At 38.7% G+C, this 12,108-nt stretch overlaps 1 protein-coding gene across 3 annotated transcripts in view; it reads left to right on the top strand.

Annotated features, from left to right (window-relative positions):
- LAMA3 (laminin subunit alpha 3) overlaps positions 1 to 12,108 on the top strand; it is a 341,587-nt gene that overhangs the window by 219,185 nt on the left and 110,294 nt on the right. The window lies entirely within an intron of this gene.

The following is a 12,108-nucleotide window of genomic DNA, read 5'->3' on the forward strand; positions in this document are numbered from 1 at the left end:
CATTTTTATAGATGAGAAGGCTGAGAGGTTATGTGACTTGCCCAGAGCCACACAGCTAAGGAAGTATCAGAGCTGAGATTCAAATTCAGGTCTGACTTTAAGTCCATCCCACTCCCACTAGGCTACACTGTCTTTTGTACTAGATGATTATATCTTCTAACTTAGTAGAGAAGAGGATTATCTAGTTCAAGATCTCTCATTTGCTGTTCTCTTTACTTCCATATATTTTTTGGAATCTATCCTCTACTTTTTCCAGTCTCAGAGAAAAAAAGTGTAAATATCTTATTATCCCTCTGCTCTTGATCCACTCCATTCCTTTTGACCTTCACTGGGACTTTGCTCCATCACTTACCTCCTCTCTGTGGTATCTTCAAGTCACTACTCTGATGGCTCCTTTTCTTCTTCAAATATGGTAGGCATTGGCCCAGGTGACTTAGACAACCCTTTTTAATTATGAAATCCTCTTGTTCTATAATTCGGTTGCATGAATCTCTCCATCTTAACAAAAATCTCTTGAGAAGGAAGTAGCAGAAAATTGTAGAAGAAACCCCCAGAGTTGGCTGTGCAATACTTCGTCAATTCTGCATGTAGCATAAGCTTTGATTAATTCATCAGGATGCATGTCTGAAACCAAAGCTCCAAAGTAGGGGGAAAATTATCAAAAGAGTAATACAGTAGTCAGTAGAATAGCCTTAAATTGTGTAGGGAAAGACCAAAAAAGAGAAGACCTTGGAAATCAAGAATTTCCAAATCCTTTCATTCATCTTGACAATCTGAGCGTTGTTGTTTTTGTTGTTGTTGTTTTTTAAGAGATGGTAACAGGAAACATTAACACAACTAAAAGAGACATTCAACTCAGTCCATCCTAAGAAAACCTTGACCAGGATCCGTCTACTGAATCATTGGCAGAGATTTATTGAGAACGGTCATGTTGGGGCAGCTAGGTGGTGCAGTGGATAAAGCACCGGCACTGGATTCAGGAGTACCTGAGTTCAAATTCGGCCTCAGACACTTAACACTTACTAGCTGTGTGACCCTGGGCAAGTCAATTAATCCCAATTGCCTTACAAAAAAAAAAAAGAGAGAGAGAGAGAGAGAGAGAGAACTGTCATGTTTCCTGTGAATATAAATCTCTGTAGTGAAGTGGCTTACAAAGAAAAAGATCTGACCTGAAATTTGGAAGACTGTGATAATAAATGAAAGGACAGTTGCCTTTCCCCTTTTGGAAAAAAACAAACGGAGGAAGTGCGATTTTTCATATAACACTTAATACTGGAAAGGGAAATCCCAGCAATAACAAACATTCAAAGTGAAGGTGGAGCCATGAAAGCTCTATGCATACCAAAGGGACATTACTGGAAGTTCCCTTGATCACCAGTGATGAAAGACAAAATACCAAAAAGGAAGCAAATCCCCCAGGAGCTTTGAAATGTCAACATAAGCATGTCATGACATTTCAAGGTATAGTATAGGACACATTAAGGGAAAAAAGAGAGAGAGTTGAAACTAATGAAAAATAATAAAAGTCTTGTTGGCCACAAAAACATTACATATTATTGGGGCTTGCCCTTGATCATGTTCCGTGCATAAATGAAGGATAACACTCACAAAGTAACTATGAGATGTGGAATACAGAAAAGACTAAGGTCTTTGTCACCAAGGCATTTGCTAAAACACGAAGAAGAAAGAGAAGAGAAGAGAAAAAAAGTTGCTGTTGTTGTTTACTCATTCAGTCATCTCCAACTCTTCATGACCCCATGGATCATAGTATACCAGGCCCTTCGATATCTTCTGAAGTCTGTCCAAACTCATGTTCATTGCTTCCATGACACTATTTATCCTTCGCATCCTCTGCCATCCTCTTTTCCTTTTGCCTTTCATCTTTCCCAGTATCAGGGTCTTTTGCAATGAGTCACTTGTTTTCTCATTATGTGGCCAAAGTATTTAAGCTTAAGTTTTAGTTTTTGACCTTCCAATGAATAATATGAATTAATTTCAAGTATTGACTGATTTGATCTCCTTGCTGTCCAAAGGACTCCTTTTTTTGCAGGGCAATGAGGGTTAATGACTTGCCCAAGGTCACACAGCTAGTATGTGCCAAGTGTTTGAGGCTGGATTTGAACTTAGGTCCTCCTAAATCCAAGGCCGGTGCTTTATCCGCTGCACCACCTAGTTTCCCCCAAAGGACTATTAAAAGTCTTCTCCAGCACCACAATTTGAAAGCATTGATTCTGAGGTGCTCAGCTTTCCTTATAGTCCAATTCTCCTATTGTTTATTGGAAAAATGAACCTTTGGCAGCAAGGTCATGATTTTTCTTTTTAGTATACTGTCCAGATTTGCAATAGCTTTCCTTCCAAGGAGCAAGTGTCTTTTAATTTCATGGCTGTAGTGACTCACTACAGTGATCTTTAAGCCCAAGATATAAAAATATAACACTGTTTCCATTTCTTCTCCCTCTACTTCCAGGAAGTGATGGGACCAGTTGCAAGATTTTATTTTTTATGTTAAGCTTCAAGCCAGCTTTTATACCCTCTTCTTTTACCTTCATCAGGAGGCTTTTAATTCCTTTTGATTTTCTGCCATCAGAGTGATATCATCTGTATATCTGATATCATCTGTATATTTCTCCTAACATCCTAAATTCTGGCTTTTGATTCATCCAGCCTGGTATTTCACATGATGTACTCTGCATATAAGTTAAATAAGGTAACAATATACAGCCTTGTCTTACTCCTTTTCCAATCTTAAACTAATCAGTTGTTCCATGTTCAGTTCTAACTGTTGCTTCTTGGCCTGCATGCAGGTGTCTCAGGAGACAGGTAAGATGATCTGATATTCCCATATCTCTGAAGACTTGCCATTTTTATTGTGATCCACACAATCAAAGGCTTTAATGTAGTCATTGAAGAAGTAGATGCTTTTCTGGAGTTCTCTTGCTTTCTCCATAATCTAGTGAATGTTGGCAATTTGGTCTCTAGTTCCTCTGCCTCTTTGAAAACCAACCTGCTCTTCTGGCAATTCTTGTTTTGCATTTTGCTGAAGCCTAGCTAAAAGAATCTTACACATAGCCTTTTTGGCATGTAAAATGAGCACGAATGTTCAGTGATATGAACATTATTTGGCATTGCTCTTATTTGGGATTTACATAAATTGATCTTTTCCAATCTAGTAGCTACTGTTGAGTTTTCCAAATTTGCTGTCATATTTCATGCAGCACTTTAACGGCATCATCTTTTAGGATTATAAATAACTCTACTGGAATTCCATCACCTCCACTAGCCTTATTTTATTTTATTCTATTTATTTTTCATTTTAAAATAGTATTTTATTTTTTTTCCAATTACATGTGAAGATGTTTTTCAAATGTCTTTTTCTGTAAGATTTTGAGTCACTAGCCTTATTTTAGCAATGCTTCCTAAGGCCCATTTGACTTCATTCTCCAGGATGTTTTGCTCTAGATCAGTAACCACACCATTGTGGTTATTGGTGATGCTAAGATCTTTCTTGTAGGGTTCTTCTATATATTCTTGCCACCTCTTCTTAATATGTTCTACTTCTGTTAAGTCCCTACCATCTTTGTCTTTTATCATGCCCATTTTTGCATGAAATATTCTGTGGATCTCTAGAGATTTCTCAGCTTTCCTATTCTATTGTTTTCTTCTTTTTCTTTGCATTGCTCATTTAAGAAAACCTCATCTCTCCTTGCTATTCCCTGGAATTCTGCATTCAGTTGGGTATATCTTTTCCTTTCCCTTTCCTTCTTTCTTCAGCTATTTGTAAAGCCTCATCAAATACCCATTTTGCTTTCTTGCTCTTCTTTTTAAGAGAAGCAAACATAGCTAGGTAGAAAATAGGAGTAATGATGAGAGATTTGTCACTAATCTGATTCTCTTCTTTAGGAGAAGCTTGACATATTGTTTGGACATTGTGACCAGGGCCCATTGGACTTGAAATCAGGGATACTTTGTTTGAATCTTGCTTCAGAAGTATCCTAGCTGTGTGACCCTGAGCAAGATACTTTACCTCTTTTGGCCTCAGTTTGTTCATCTGTAAATGGGGATAACAATAGTACCATTATCATGAGAGTAGTGAGAATGAAATGAGATAATATTTATAAGGGGTTTTGCAAACCTTAAAGTGCTGTATAAGTGTTAGATATTATTGATGTCTTTTGATTTTTGATTCCCAAACATAACTAAGGCACCATGGATAGTGAATTTGATACAGAGATACCATAGTTCTCTTGCATTTCAGACTTTTTCACATGTACCTCTATGGATATATATTTTTAGGGATATCATGGTTTTCATGTTAATTTAGATGGCAGAAGGGGAAGTTCTTTTAAACCAGAAATAATAATGGGTCATATGATTAGGCAGAAATCACTTGGTAATTTAGAAATAGAAAGAGTTCAGAAAGAAACCAAGAGTTCTGAGGAGCGTCCGTATATTAGGAGGAAATAGTCACCAGTAATGTCTCAGTGGTATGTAAGGGAACAGTCAGAATCCAGAGTAGAAGACCAAATGAGGATCAACAAAAGTTGATAAGACAGATCCAAGGAAAGGGTCTGAGTTCAAGCAAAGAATTTCTCACAATTTGTTCTTAACCCCTATGAGTTTTAAAGTCAGATGTAGGAGTAACCTAGGCTACCTTCCTATTCCCCCAATCTTGTTTTTCTAGATAAATTGGAGCTATGGACAGCTCAGTCTGCACTATGTCTTGAATGGGCAACTGTATTGTTGTTCAGTTATTTTTCATCATGTCCAACTTCGTGACCCTATTTGAGGTTTTCTTGGTAAAGGTATTGGAGTGGTTTGCCATTTCTTTCTCCAGCTCCTTTGACAGATGAGAAAAGTGAGGCAAACAGGGTTAAGTGACTTGCCCAGGGTCACACAGCTGTAGGAAATATCTGAGGCCAGATTTGAACTCATGAAGAGGAGTCTTCTTGACTTCAGGTCTGACACCCATAAATGGGCAGCTGCTTTGCCACAATGGCAGCATATATATTTACACAAAACACTGGAACATTTGTGACTTAAACCCATGGAATCTGGCTTCTGACCTCACTGTATGTCTCTTGAATCTACCTCTTCCCATTGCTTCTAACCTAATTTCAGGCTTGTATTGCTTTTATTGGCACAGTATTCTTACTAGTCTCTCAAGTTTCATGTCAGGATTCTTTGACCACTAGCTCAGGGATGAATGAATGAATGAATAGCATTTATTAAGCACCCACTATATGCAAAGCACAATGCTAAGTGTTGGTGCTTTAAGTAGAAAGGTAAGATAGTCCCTGTTTTCAAGGTGTTCACATTCTTATGGGGGAAACAACATGTGGAGGAGGTTTCAGCTGCAAATAAGATAGAAAGGGCACATAGTCCTTAGGGTACACAGACAAAACAGATGCTAAAGCATCTTCTGTGATGTCATTGGCCAGAGAAGGAATAACTCAGAGTGTTCTCTGGGATAGCGTCCATGGAGACTTCCTTTCAAACTAGCCCCTCCCCCAGGTATCCTCGGCTAGATACGAGGGACACAAAAAATACACATGACACCTTAGGGACACAGATGATACAATTACCTTGATGTTGTTTCAAAAAAAAGATAATAAAGAAAACTCCCATAAGTATATATGCAAGAATCAAGGCTTTCTCTTGCCACAGGAACTTACTAGGACCTTTGGGATATCCTTGATACACAATCCCTGTTTCTTCATTTATATATCCAGGCTACAGCAGCCCAGAAAGCAGTACCCAACAATTAGCCAGCCCCCTAACAGCTTATTTCAGGTAGGTATGCCTGCCTACCATCTAGAGATAAGAACCTATGATTTCACTTGTTTAGGGAACTCCACTGATGTGGGTTGTTACTTTCTTTGCAACTCAGTCTCAGAGCATTGACTAGAGCTGAGGTGACAAACTCACTGGAATCTGAGTTTCACTGGCTTGCAGACTACATGAGGGCAAGGGTAAGGGGAGGGAGGAGGTGGAAGAGATTGGAAAGGTAAGAAGGGACCAGATTATGGAAGGCTTTAAAAGCTAAACAGAGGATTTTATATTTGATCCTGAAGGCAATGGGGAGCTATTGGAATTAGGACAAACTAATTATCTTTCTCTTTATTATTTTTTTATTATTGTTGTTCTTAAGTCTTTTTTTTTTTTGGTGAAGCAATTGGGGTTAAGTGACTTGTGTAGGGTCACACAGCTAGCAATTGTTAAGTGTCTGAGGCCAAATTTGAACTCAGGTCCTCCTGAATCCAGGTCCAATGCTCTATCCACTCTGCCACCTAGCTGCTCCATCTTTCTCTTTAAATATGCTCCTCTCTGACTTTGATAAAGCACTGGCCCTGGAGTAAGGATAGCCTGAGTTCAAATCTCACCTCAGACACTTAATAGCTGTGTGACCCTGGGCAAGTCACTTAACTCTAATTGCCTTAAACATCAGGGGTCATCTCCAGTTGTCCTGATACATATCTTGTCACCGGACACAGATGGCTCTGGAGGAGACAGTGAGATTGGTGACCTTGCACAACCTTCCCTCACTTTAATCCATTTCACTGAAAGTCATGACATCACCTCCTGATGTCACGGCCCTCTTTGAGAAGGAAGGACAGACAACAACAACAACAACAACAACAACAACAAAAACTGAACAGCTAGGTGGTACAGTGCCAAGCCTGGATTCAGGAAGACTTGAGTTCAAATTCAGCCTTGATATTTACTAGCTGTGTGATGCTGGGCAAGTCACTTAATCCTGTTTGCCTCAATTTTCTCACATGTAAAATGAGGTGGAGAAGAAAATGGCAAACCACTCCAGTATCTTTGCCAAGAACACCCCAAATGGGGTCTCTGAGAGTTGGACACAACTGAAATGACTGGATAACAAACTTTACTGTTTTTCTGTGAGAACACCATTCATTCTGTCTCCCGTCTTTAAAACTTGGAGGTTAGCATTCCTCTTGCCCATCTTCCATAATTAATTAACTACCAAACCCTATCAGCTCCATCTTGCAAATGTGTTCATTTCCATGCTCCCATGACCACTACTGCAGTGCAAACTGTTAAGGGTTAAAATTCTAGCTAGTCTGTCTAAAATATCTAATGAGTGGTCGCCAATAAATTATAAGCTTTAGCAAGAGTTAGACTTTTAAGCATTTATTAAGGAGAATAAGAATTTTGGTAAAGAGAGAAAAAGGCCTAGATTCCTATCTATTAAAGGGAGAGCACATTTCTAGCTCCGCTCTCCACCAGAGTCCAAAGGCCAGAGCCCGAGACTGAGCGCCAGTCTCTTCCTTCCTCCTCCCACTAGTCCGCGTCACTTCCTGACTCCTGAAGAAAAGACTCCTGGTCTTGCCCTCAAAGACCTTCCCTTCATGGGCAGAACTCTTCTACAGTAAGTATCCAGCAGGTGGCGTTATTCCAATCGTTACAGTCCCCCCTGTTGTTCCTCAAGAAACAAAATGTTTCCTTGACGGAACAGTAAAAAGAATATAATAACTATTGCTAACTAATAATATGTGAACAACAATATAGAAAAGGAAGAGAGGAAAGTTTTGTCCAGAGGGGCGATTTTTTTTTTTTTTGTCCTCATGAACCGACGCTTTGACATTAATCTTGCAAAGGGAGGGCCTCTGCAGAGAATACATGTTACAGATGGTGTATATTATAACAGAAAGAGAAAAAAAAACAAAAACAACAAATCAAAACTGTTCATTTAAAGTCTCTGAAAGTCTTTTCTCAGATGTCCTCTAGGTGTAGTCGTGGAATGGAAGTCTTTTCAGGGGTTGATGTGTGGATGCTGGTAATCAGCCAGGAAAATTTCCTACAAAATTGAGCTTAACACAACTTTAAAATAGCTTTGTCAATAATCAAATCAAACAATGAAAGTTCTCAAAAACATGTCTAAGGGAATTCAGAATCTTAGTTGTTACACATGAAACATATAATAAAACAAAAATTGAAACATTCTTTAAAATTATAATATTACTATAGTCCCCCTTTATGGAGGGTAATTGAGAAGACAATTGCTGCGATATTAATTATTAAAAATAATTTTTATCTTTGTTTCATCACTTTTTGCATCATCTGCCTAATTATCCTCATGCCATTATGAGAAATTAAAAAATCTAATATAATTGGTAACAGGTGTCAAGGCCAAATTCAACACTGTATTTATCATGACACCTGAGATAATTATGGGGGTTACCATAAAAGAACAGAGAAATGATGGGATATGAGCATTCCCACACTTGAGCAATATATACTGCCCATGCAGTATACCAGGCTTAAAATAGGTGGATGGAATATTTGTCCATGCCACTGAACATATTGGAGGAAACTGAGTCAGACTTAATCAGATGCATGGGATTTGAGATGTCCATGGCATCAGGCATATAGGAGGGAGCATAGAAGCCAGGTGTAGAAGTGAGATGGGTGGGATGAATACTTCCAGCCATCTGTACAATATTGTGGGGAAAAATAAAATAAAATATTAAACCAAGAGAATCCAACCTCAACATTAGTCAAAAGCCGTTCCCTCGGCCATACCTTGACTTCATGCATGTCTCCCCTCATGTGACAGTTCAGTGTCTGCTCTTGCATGTATTCCTCTTGTGATTGGATGGCATCTTGGCCAACTGGCATCTGATAACTCAGAATAAAGGCAATTAGTGTCTTAAATGATAAGTTCCCATAATCCAAGTCTCATATGGATTTAAAAATTGAGGATAATAAATGATTGCAAAAAATGTGAATACATCTTGACTCAGAATATAATATATAATTATGCAACAATTTCAAATAATACCTTTTTTTACTTAGTATACAATTACTTTTTTGAAAAATCTGAACATATTTAAATACAAGTTAAAGCACAACAGAATCTCAAAGAAAACTTTTTTTTTGAAAAAAGAAAACTTTTACAAATGTTCCCCTCTTTTTTTTTTTTTTTGGAATATGCTTATCAAAAATAATACTTCTAGAATCAATTTACACTTGCCATGACAAACAATTTGCCAGGGAAATGCTTTAAAGAGTTTGATCAAATAATCAGTTGAGAAAAAATAACAAAAACAAACAACTCGGAATATGGGAGCACAATACTCCTAGAATTAACATTGTATAATGAAATCAAAACCATCTTGCAATGTTTCAAAATTAGATAGACAAATGAATAGAAGAAAATACACATGGAACAATAAAAGACAGTGAAATTCAAACTAAGGAAATCTAAATGAATATGAACTTAATATCAATAAGAGTATTATAAAATATAAACTTGATCACATGACTATAAAAAGCTTTTACAAATATTCTCCTTGTTTTAGAAACTAGGTATAAGACACAATCTCAAAAGCATGAAAATCTCTATGAAAATAAACCCATACCATTAATTTCAAAATGTATATGTAATAGCATAGAAATCCTATGTAACCTCTGAACTGATACTATTAATAATCTGAGTGAATTTAGAACACTTTTGATTCCGATATCTAAAATCCCCAATACTCATATCAATACCTTGCTGCTTACTTCTACATTTCTGTAAAATATATACCCTTCCATGGCAAAAGAAGCGGAGTCTTGAACTATGTTGATGATTGTCATTCTTATTCGGCTTAAGTTTTTCTTCTTTAACCCCTCTATATTGTCTGTCAGCCTTTTCACCATACAAATGCTTTATAAGATTACTAATTAAAGACAAAAGCAGGTTAGCAAAATTATGAACAAAACGAGCATATCTGGAATTTAAAGGGTTTTCTAAAGTTGTCTCAGAAGCACAGCCAGGCTGGGGAAGGGGTGAGCCTGAAGCTGCAAATGCAGTTAGAGAAAGTTGAGCATGCGCATTAGATCTTTGGACTTCCCGGGCCAGGGAAGCAATGGGCTTGGCCATGGGAGGAGTAGAGGGTGGGGTTTGGAGAGGAGGGGAGGGACCAGAGCAATTAGAATCAGACTTAATTTTGAACTCAGGCCTGGATTCCTCTTCCCCCACTTGGCCTCCAGGTGCTAGGGGATTAAAAGCTTCTAGAGGGTGGGTCATTGCCTCCAGGCATGCAAAATTAGAGCAACAATTAGTGTTAGAACTGGGAAAAGCTGCAGGAATCTCTTCAGGTTTCTCTGAAAAAGCATGGTTGGGAGAGGGGGAGATATTTCCTTGTGTGAGTAAGTTGCTGGCTCTTTTAACAAAAAGAAAAAGAAAAATAGAAAATCCACAAAAACAAAGCATTAGCATGATCTTATCTCCCATTTGTCTGGTTAAACAGACTAAAATCAAAAATAGGATAATTAGGGAGTTTAAAAGGTCCATTCGAAAAAATTCAAAGGAAAAACACAGCCAGTACACCAGTACTTAGCAGTTAAAGGGAGAGGGAGGGGAAATTTCTTACCCAACCAGCAGATCAGAAGAAGACTGAGGGTTAGCTTTCCTCTTCGTGGTCAGCCATCTGTTAAGGGTTAAAATTCTAGCTAGTCTGTCTAAAATATCTAATGAGTGGTCGCCAATAAATTATAAGCTTTAGCAAGAGTTAGACTTTTAAGCATTTATTAAGGAGAATAAGAATTTTGGTAAAGAGAGAAAAAGGCCTAGATTCCTATCTATTAAAGGGAGAGCACATTTCTAGCTCCGCTCTCCACCAGAGTCCAAAGGCCAGAGCCCGAGACTGAGCGCCAGTCTCTTCCTTCCTCCTCCCACTAGTCCGCGTCACTTCCTGACTCCTGAAGAAAAGACTCCTGGTCTTGCCCTCAAAGACCTTCCCTTCATGGGCAGAACTCTTCTACAGTAAGTATCCAGCAGGTGGCGTTATTCCAATCGTTACAAAACCCTCCTTACTACATGCCTGGACAACTGCAATAATAGTCTCCCTAACAAATCTTTCTGTCCTCTCTTTCCCCTCCAACTCATCCTGCTAACTACCATCAGAATAATCTTTGTTAAACATAGATTGAGTCATGTTGCTGGTCTGCTTAAACATTTTCAATGGCTCCCAAGTGCCTAAGGAGAAGATTCCAGAGTCCCCCACCTGGTATTCAAGGACTTCCACAATGACCTTGTAGAAACAAGGTCTACAAAAACTCTGTGCTCCTGACAATCTGGAATATTCTCTGGCCCCCATACACCCCCCCCCTTCCAAGTCATACACAGTATTAACTCATTGTGCATATGTCCTGGCTCCCAACCATTGATTTAAGTTCCTCAAAGTCTGTAGATTAATTAGTCCTTCACTTGATTGTATTGCCCCTGTACTGTCACTCCCCCACAACCCCAACAATATCTAGCAATTGTCTAATTAACAATTTTTAATATATGGATAGGGGGGGCTTTGAGTACTGAATTAAGTTGGGGGTCTTTTTTGTTTGTTTGTCTTCCATAGTACTTAGTGAGTTAAAAAGGTCCTGCCTGCCCATCTTGGCCAGAATGTCTAATGTGTGCTCCTGCGTGCATTCCCATACATCTTTTATGCTGGTTGTTATATAACTGTTGGCATTGTGCCCGTCGCCTTAGAGATGACTTTCACTTGAACTTCAGCCCCAGTGTGGTTCGTTATCCTGGAGCCTTCATGTACCATGGGATGGGCATCTGCTGGAATCTGCCTGCCTGTAGGCAACCTTTGAAATGTCAATTAGGGTGGCTCCCTTAGCAGCAGAAAGTTAACCTGGAGGAATGTCTCAAGGTCAGGTTTATTTTAGGGCAGCAAAGACTCAAAGGTCCTGAAACATAAGCGGACCCCCAGGGCTTAACACTAGAAGAAACCTTAAAGGCCAGCTGGTCCAACCTTTTCCATGTCACCGAAGTAGAAAGTGGCACAGCCTGAATTCACACCCAGGCTTCAAACCCAGTGCTCTTTCTGTTTAGAGATACAATTGATGGAAACCTTAGAGGTCATGTAGTCCAACTACCTCATTTTATAGATTAGGAAACTGAGTCTCTGAGAAGTAAAATGAGTTGCCCAAAGTCACATAGGTACTAAAGAGCACGGGGTGGGGGGAGATTTGAACCCAGATCTTTTGGCATCAAATACAATGCCATAAAACATTTTAAAATATTATTGTTCTCTTATCACACACTAATCTTCTTCACTGCCATATTTTCATAGTAATTTGTATCCTTAG

The sequence above is a fragment of the Dromiciops gliroides genome, chromosome 1, assembly GCF_019393635.1.
Source record: "Dromiciops gliroides isolate mDroGli1 chromosome 1, mDroGli1.pri, whole genome shotgun sequence".
Taxonomy (NCBI): Eukaryota; Metazoa; Chordata; class Mammalia; order Microbiotheria; family Microbiotheriidae; genus Dromiciops; species Dromiciops gliroides.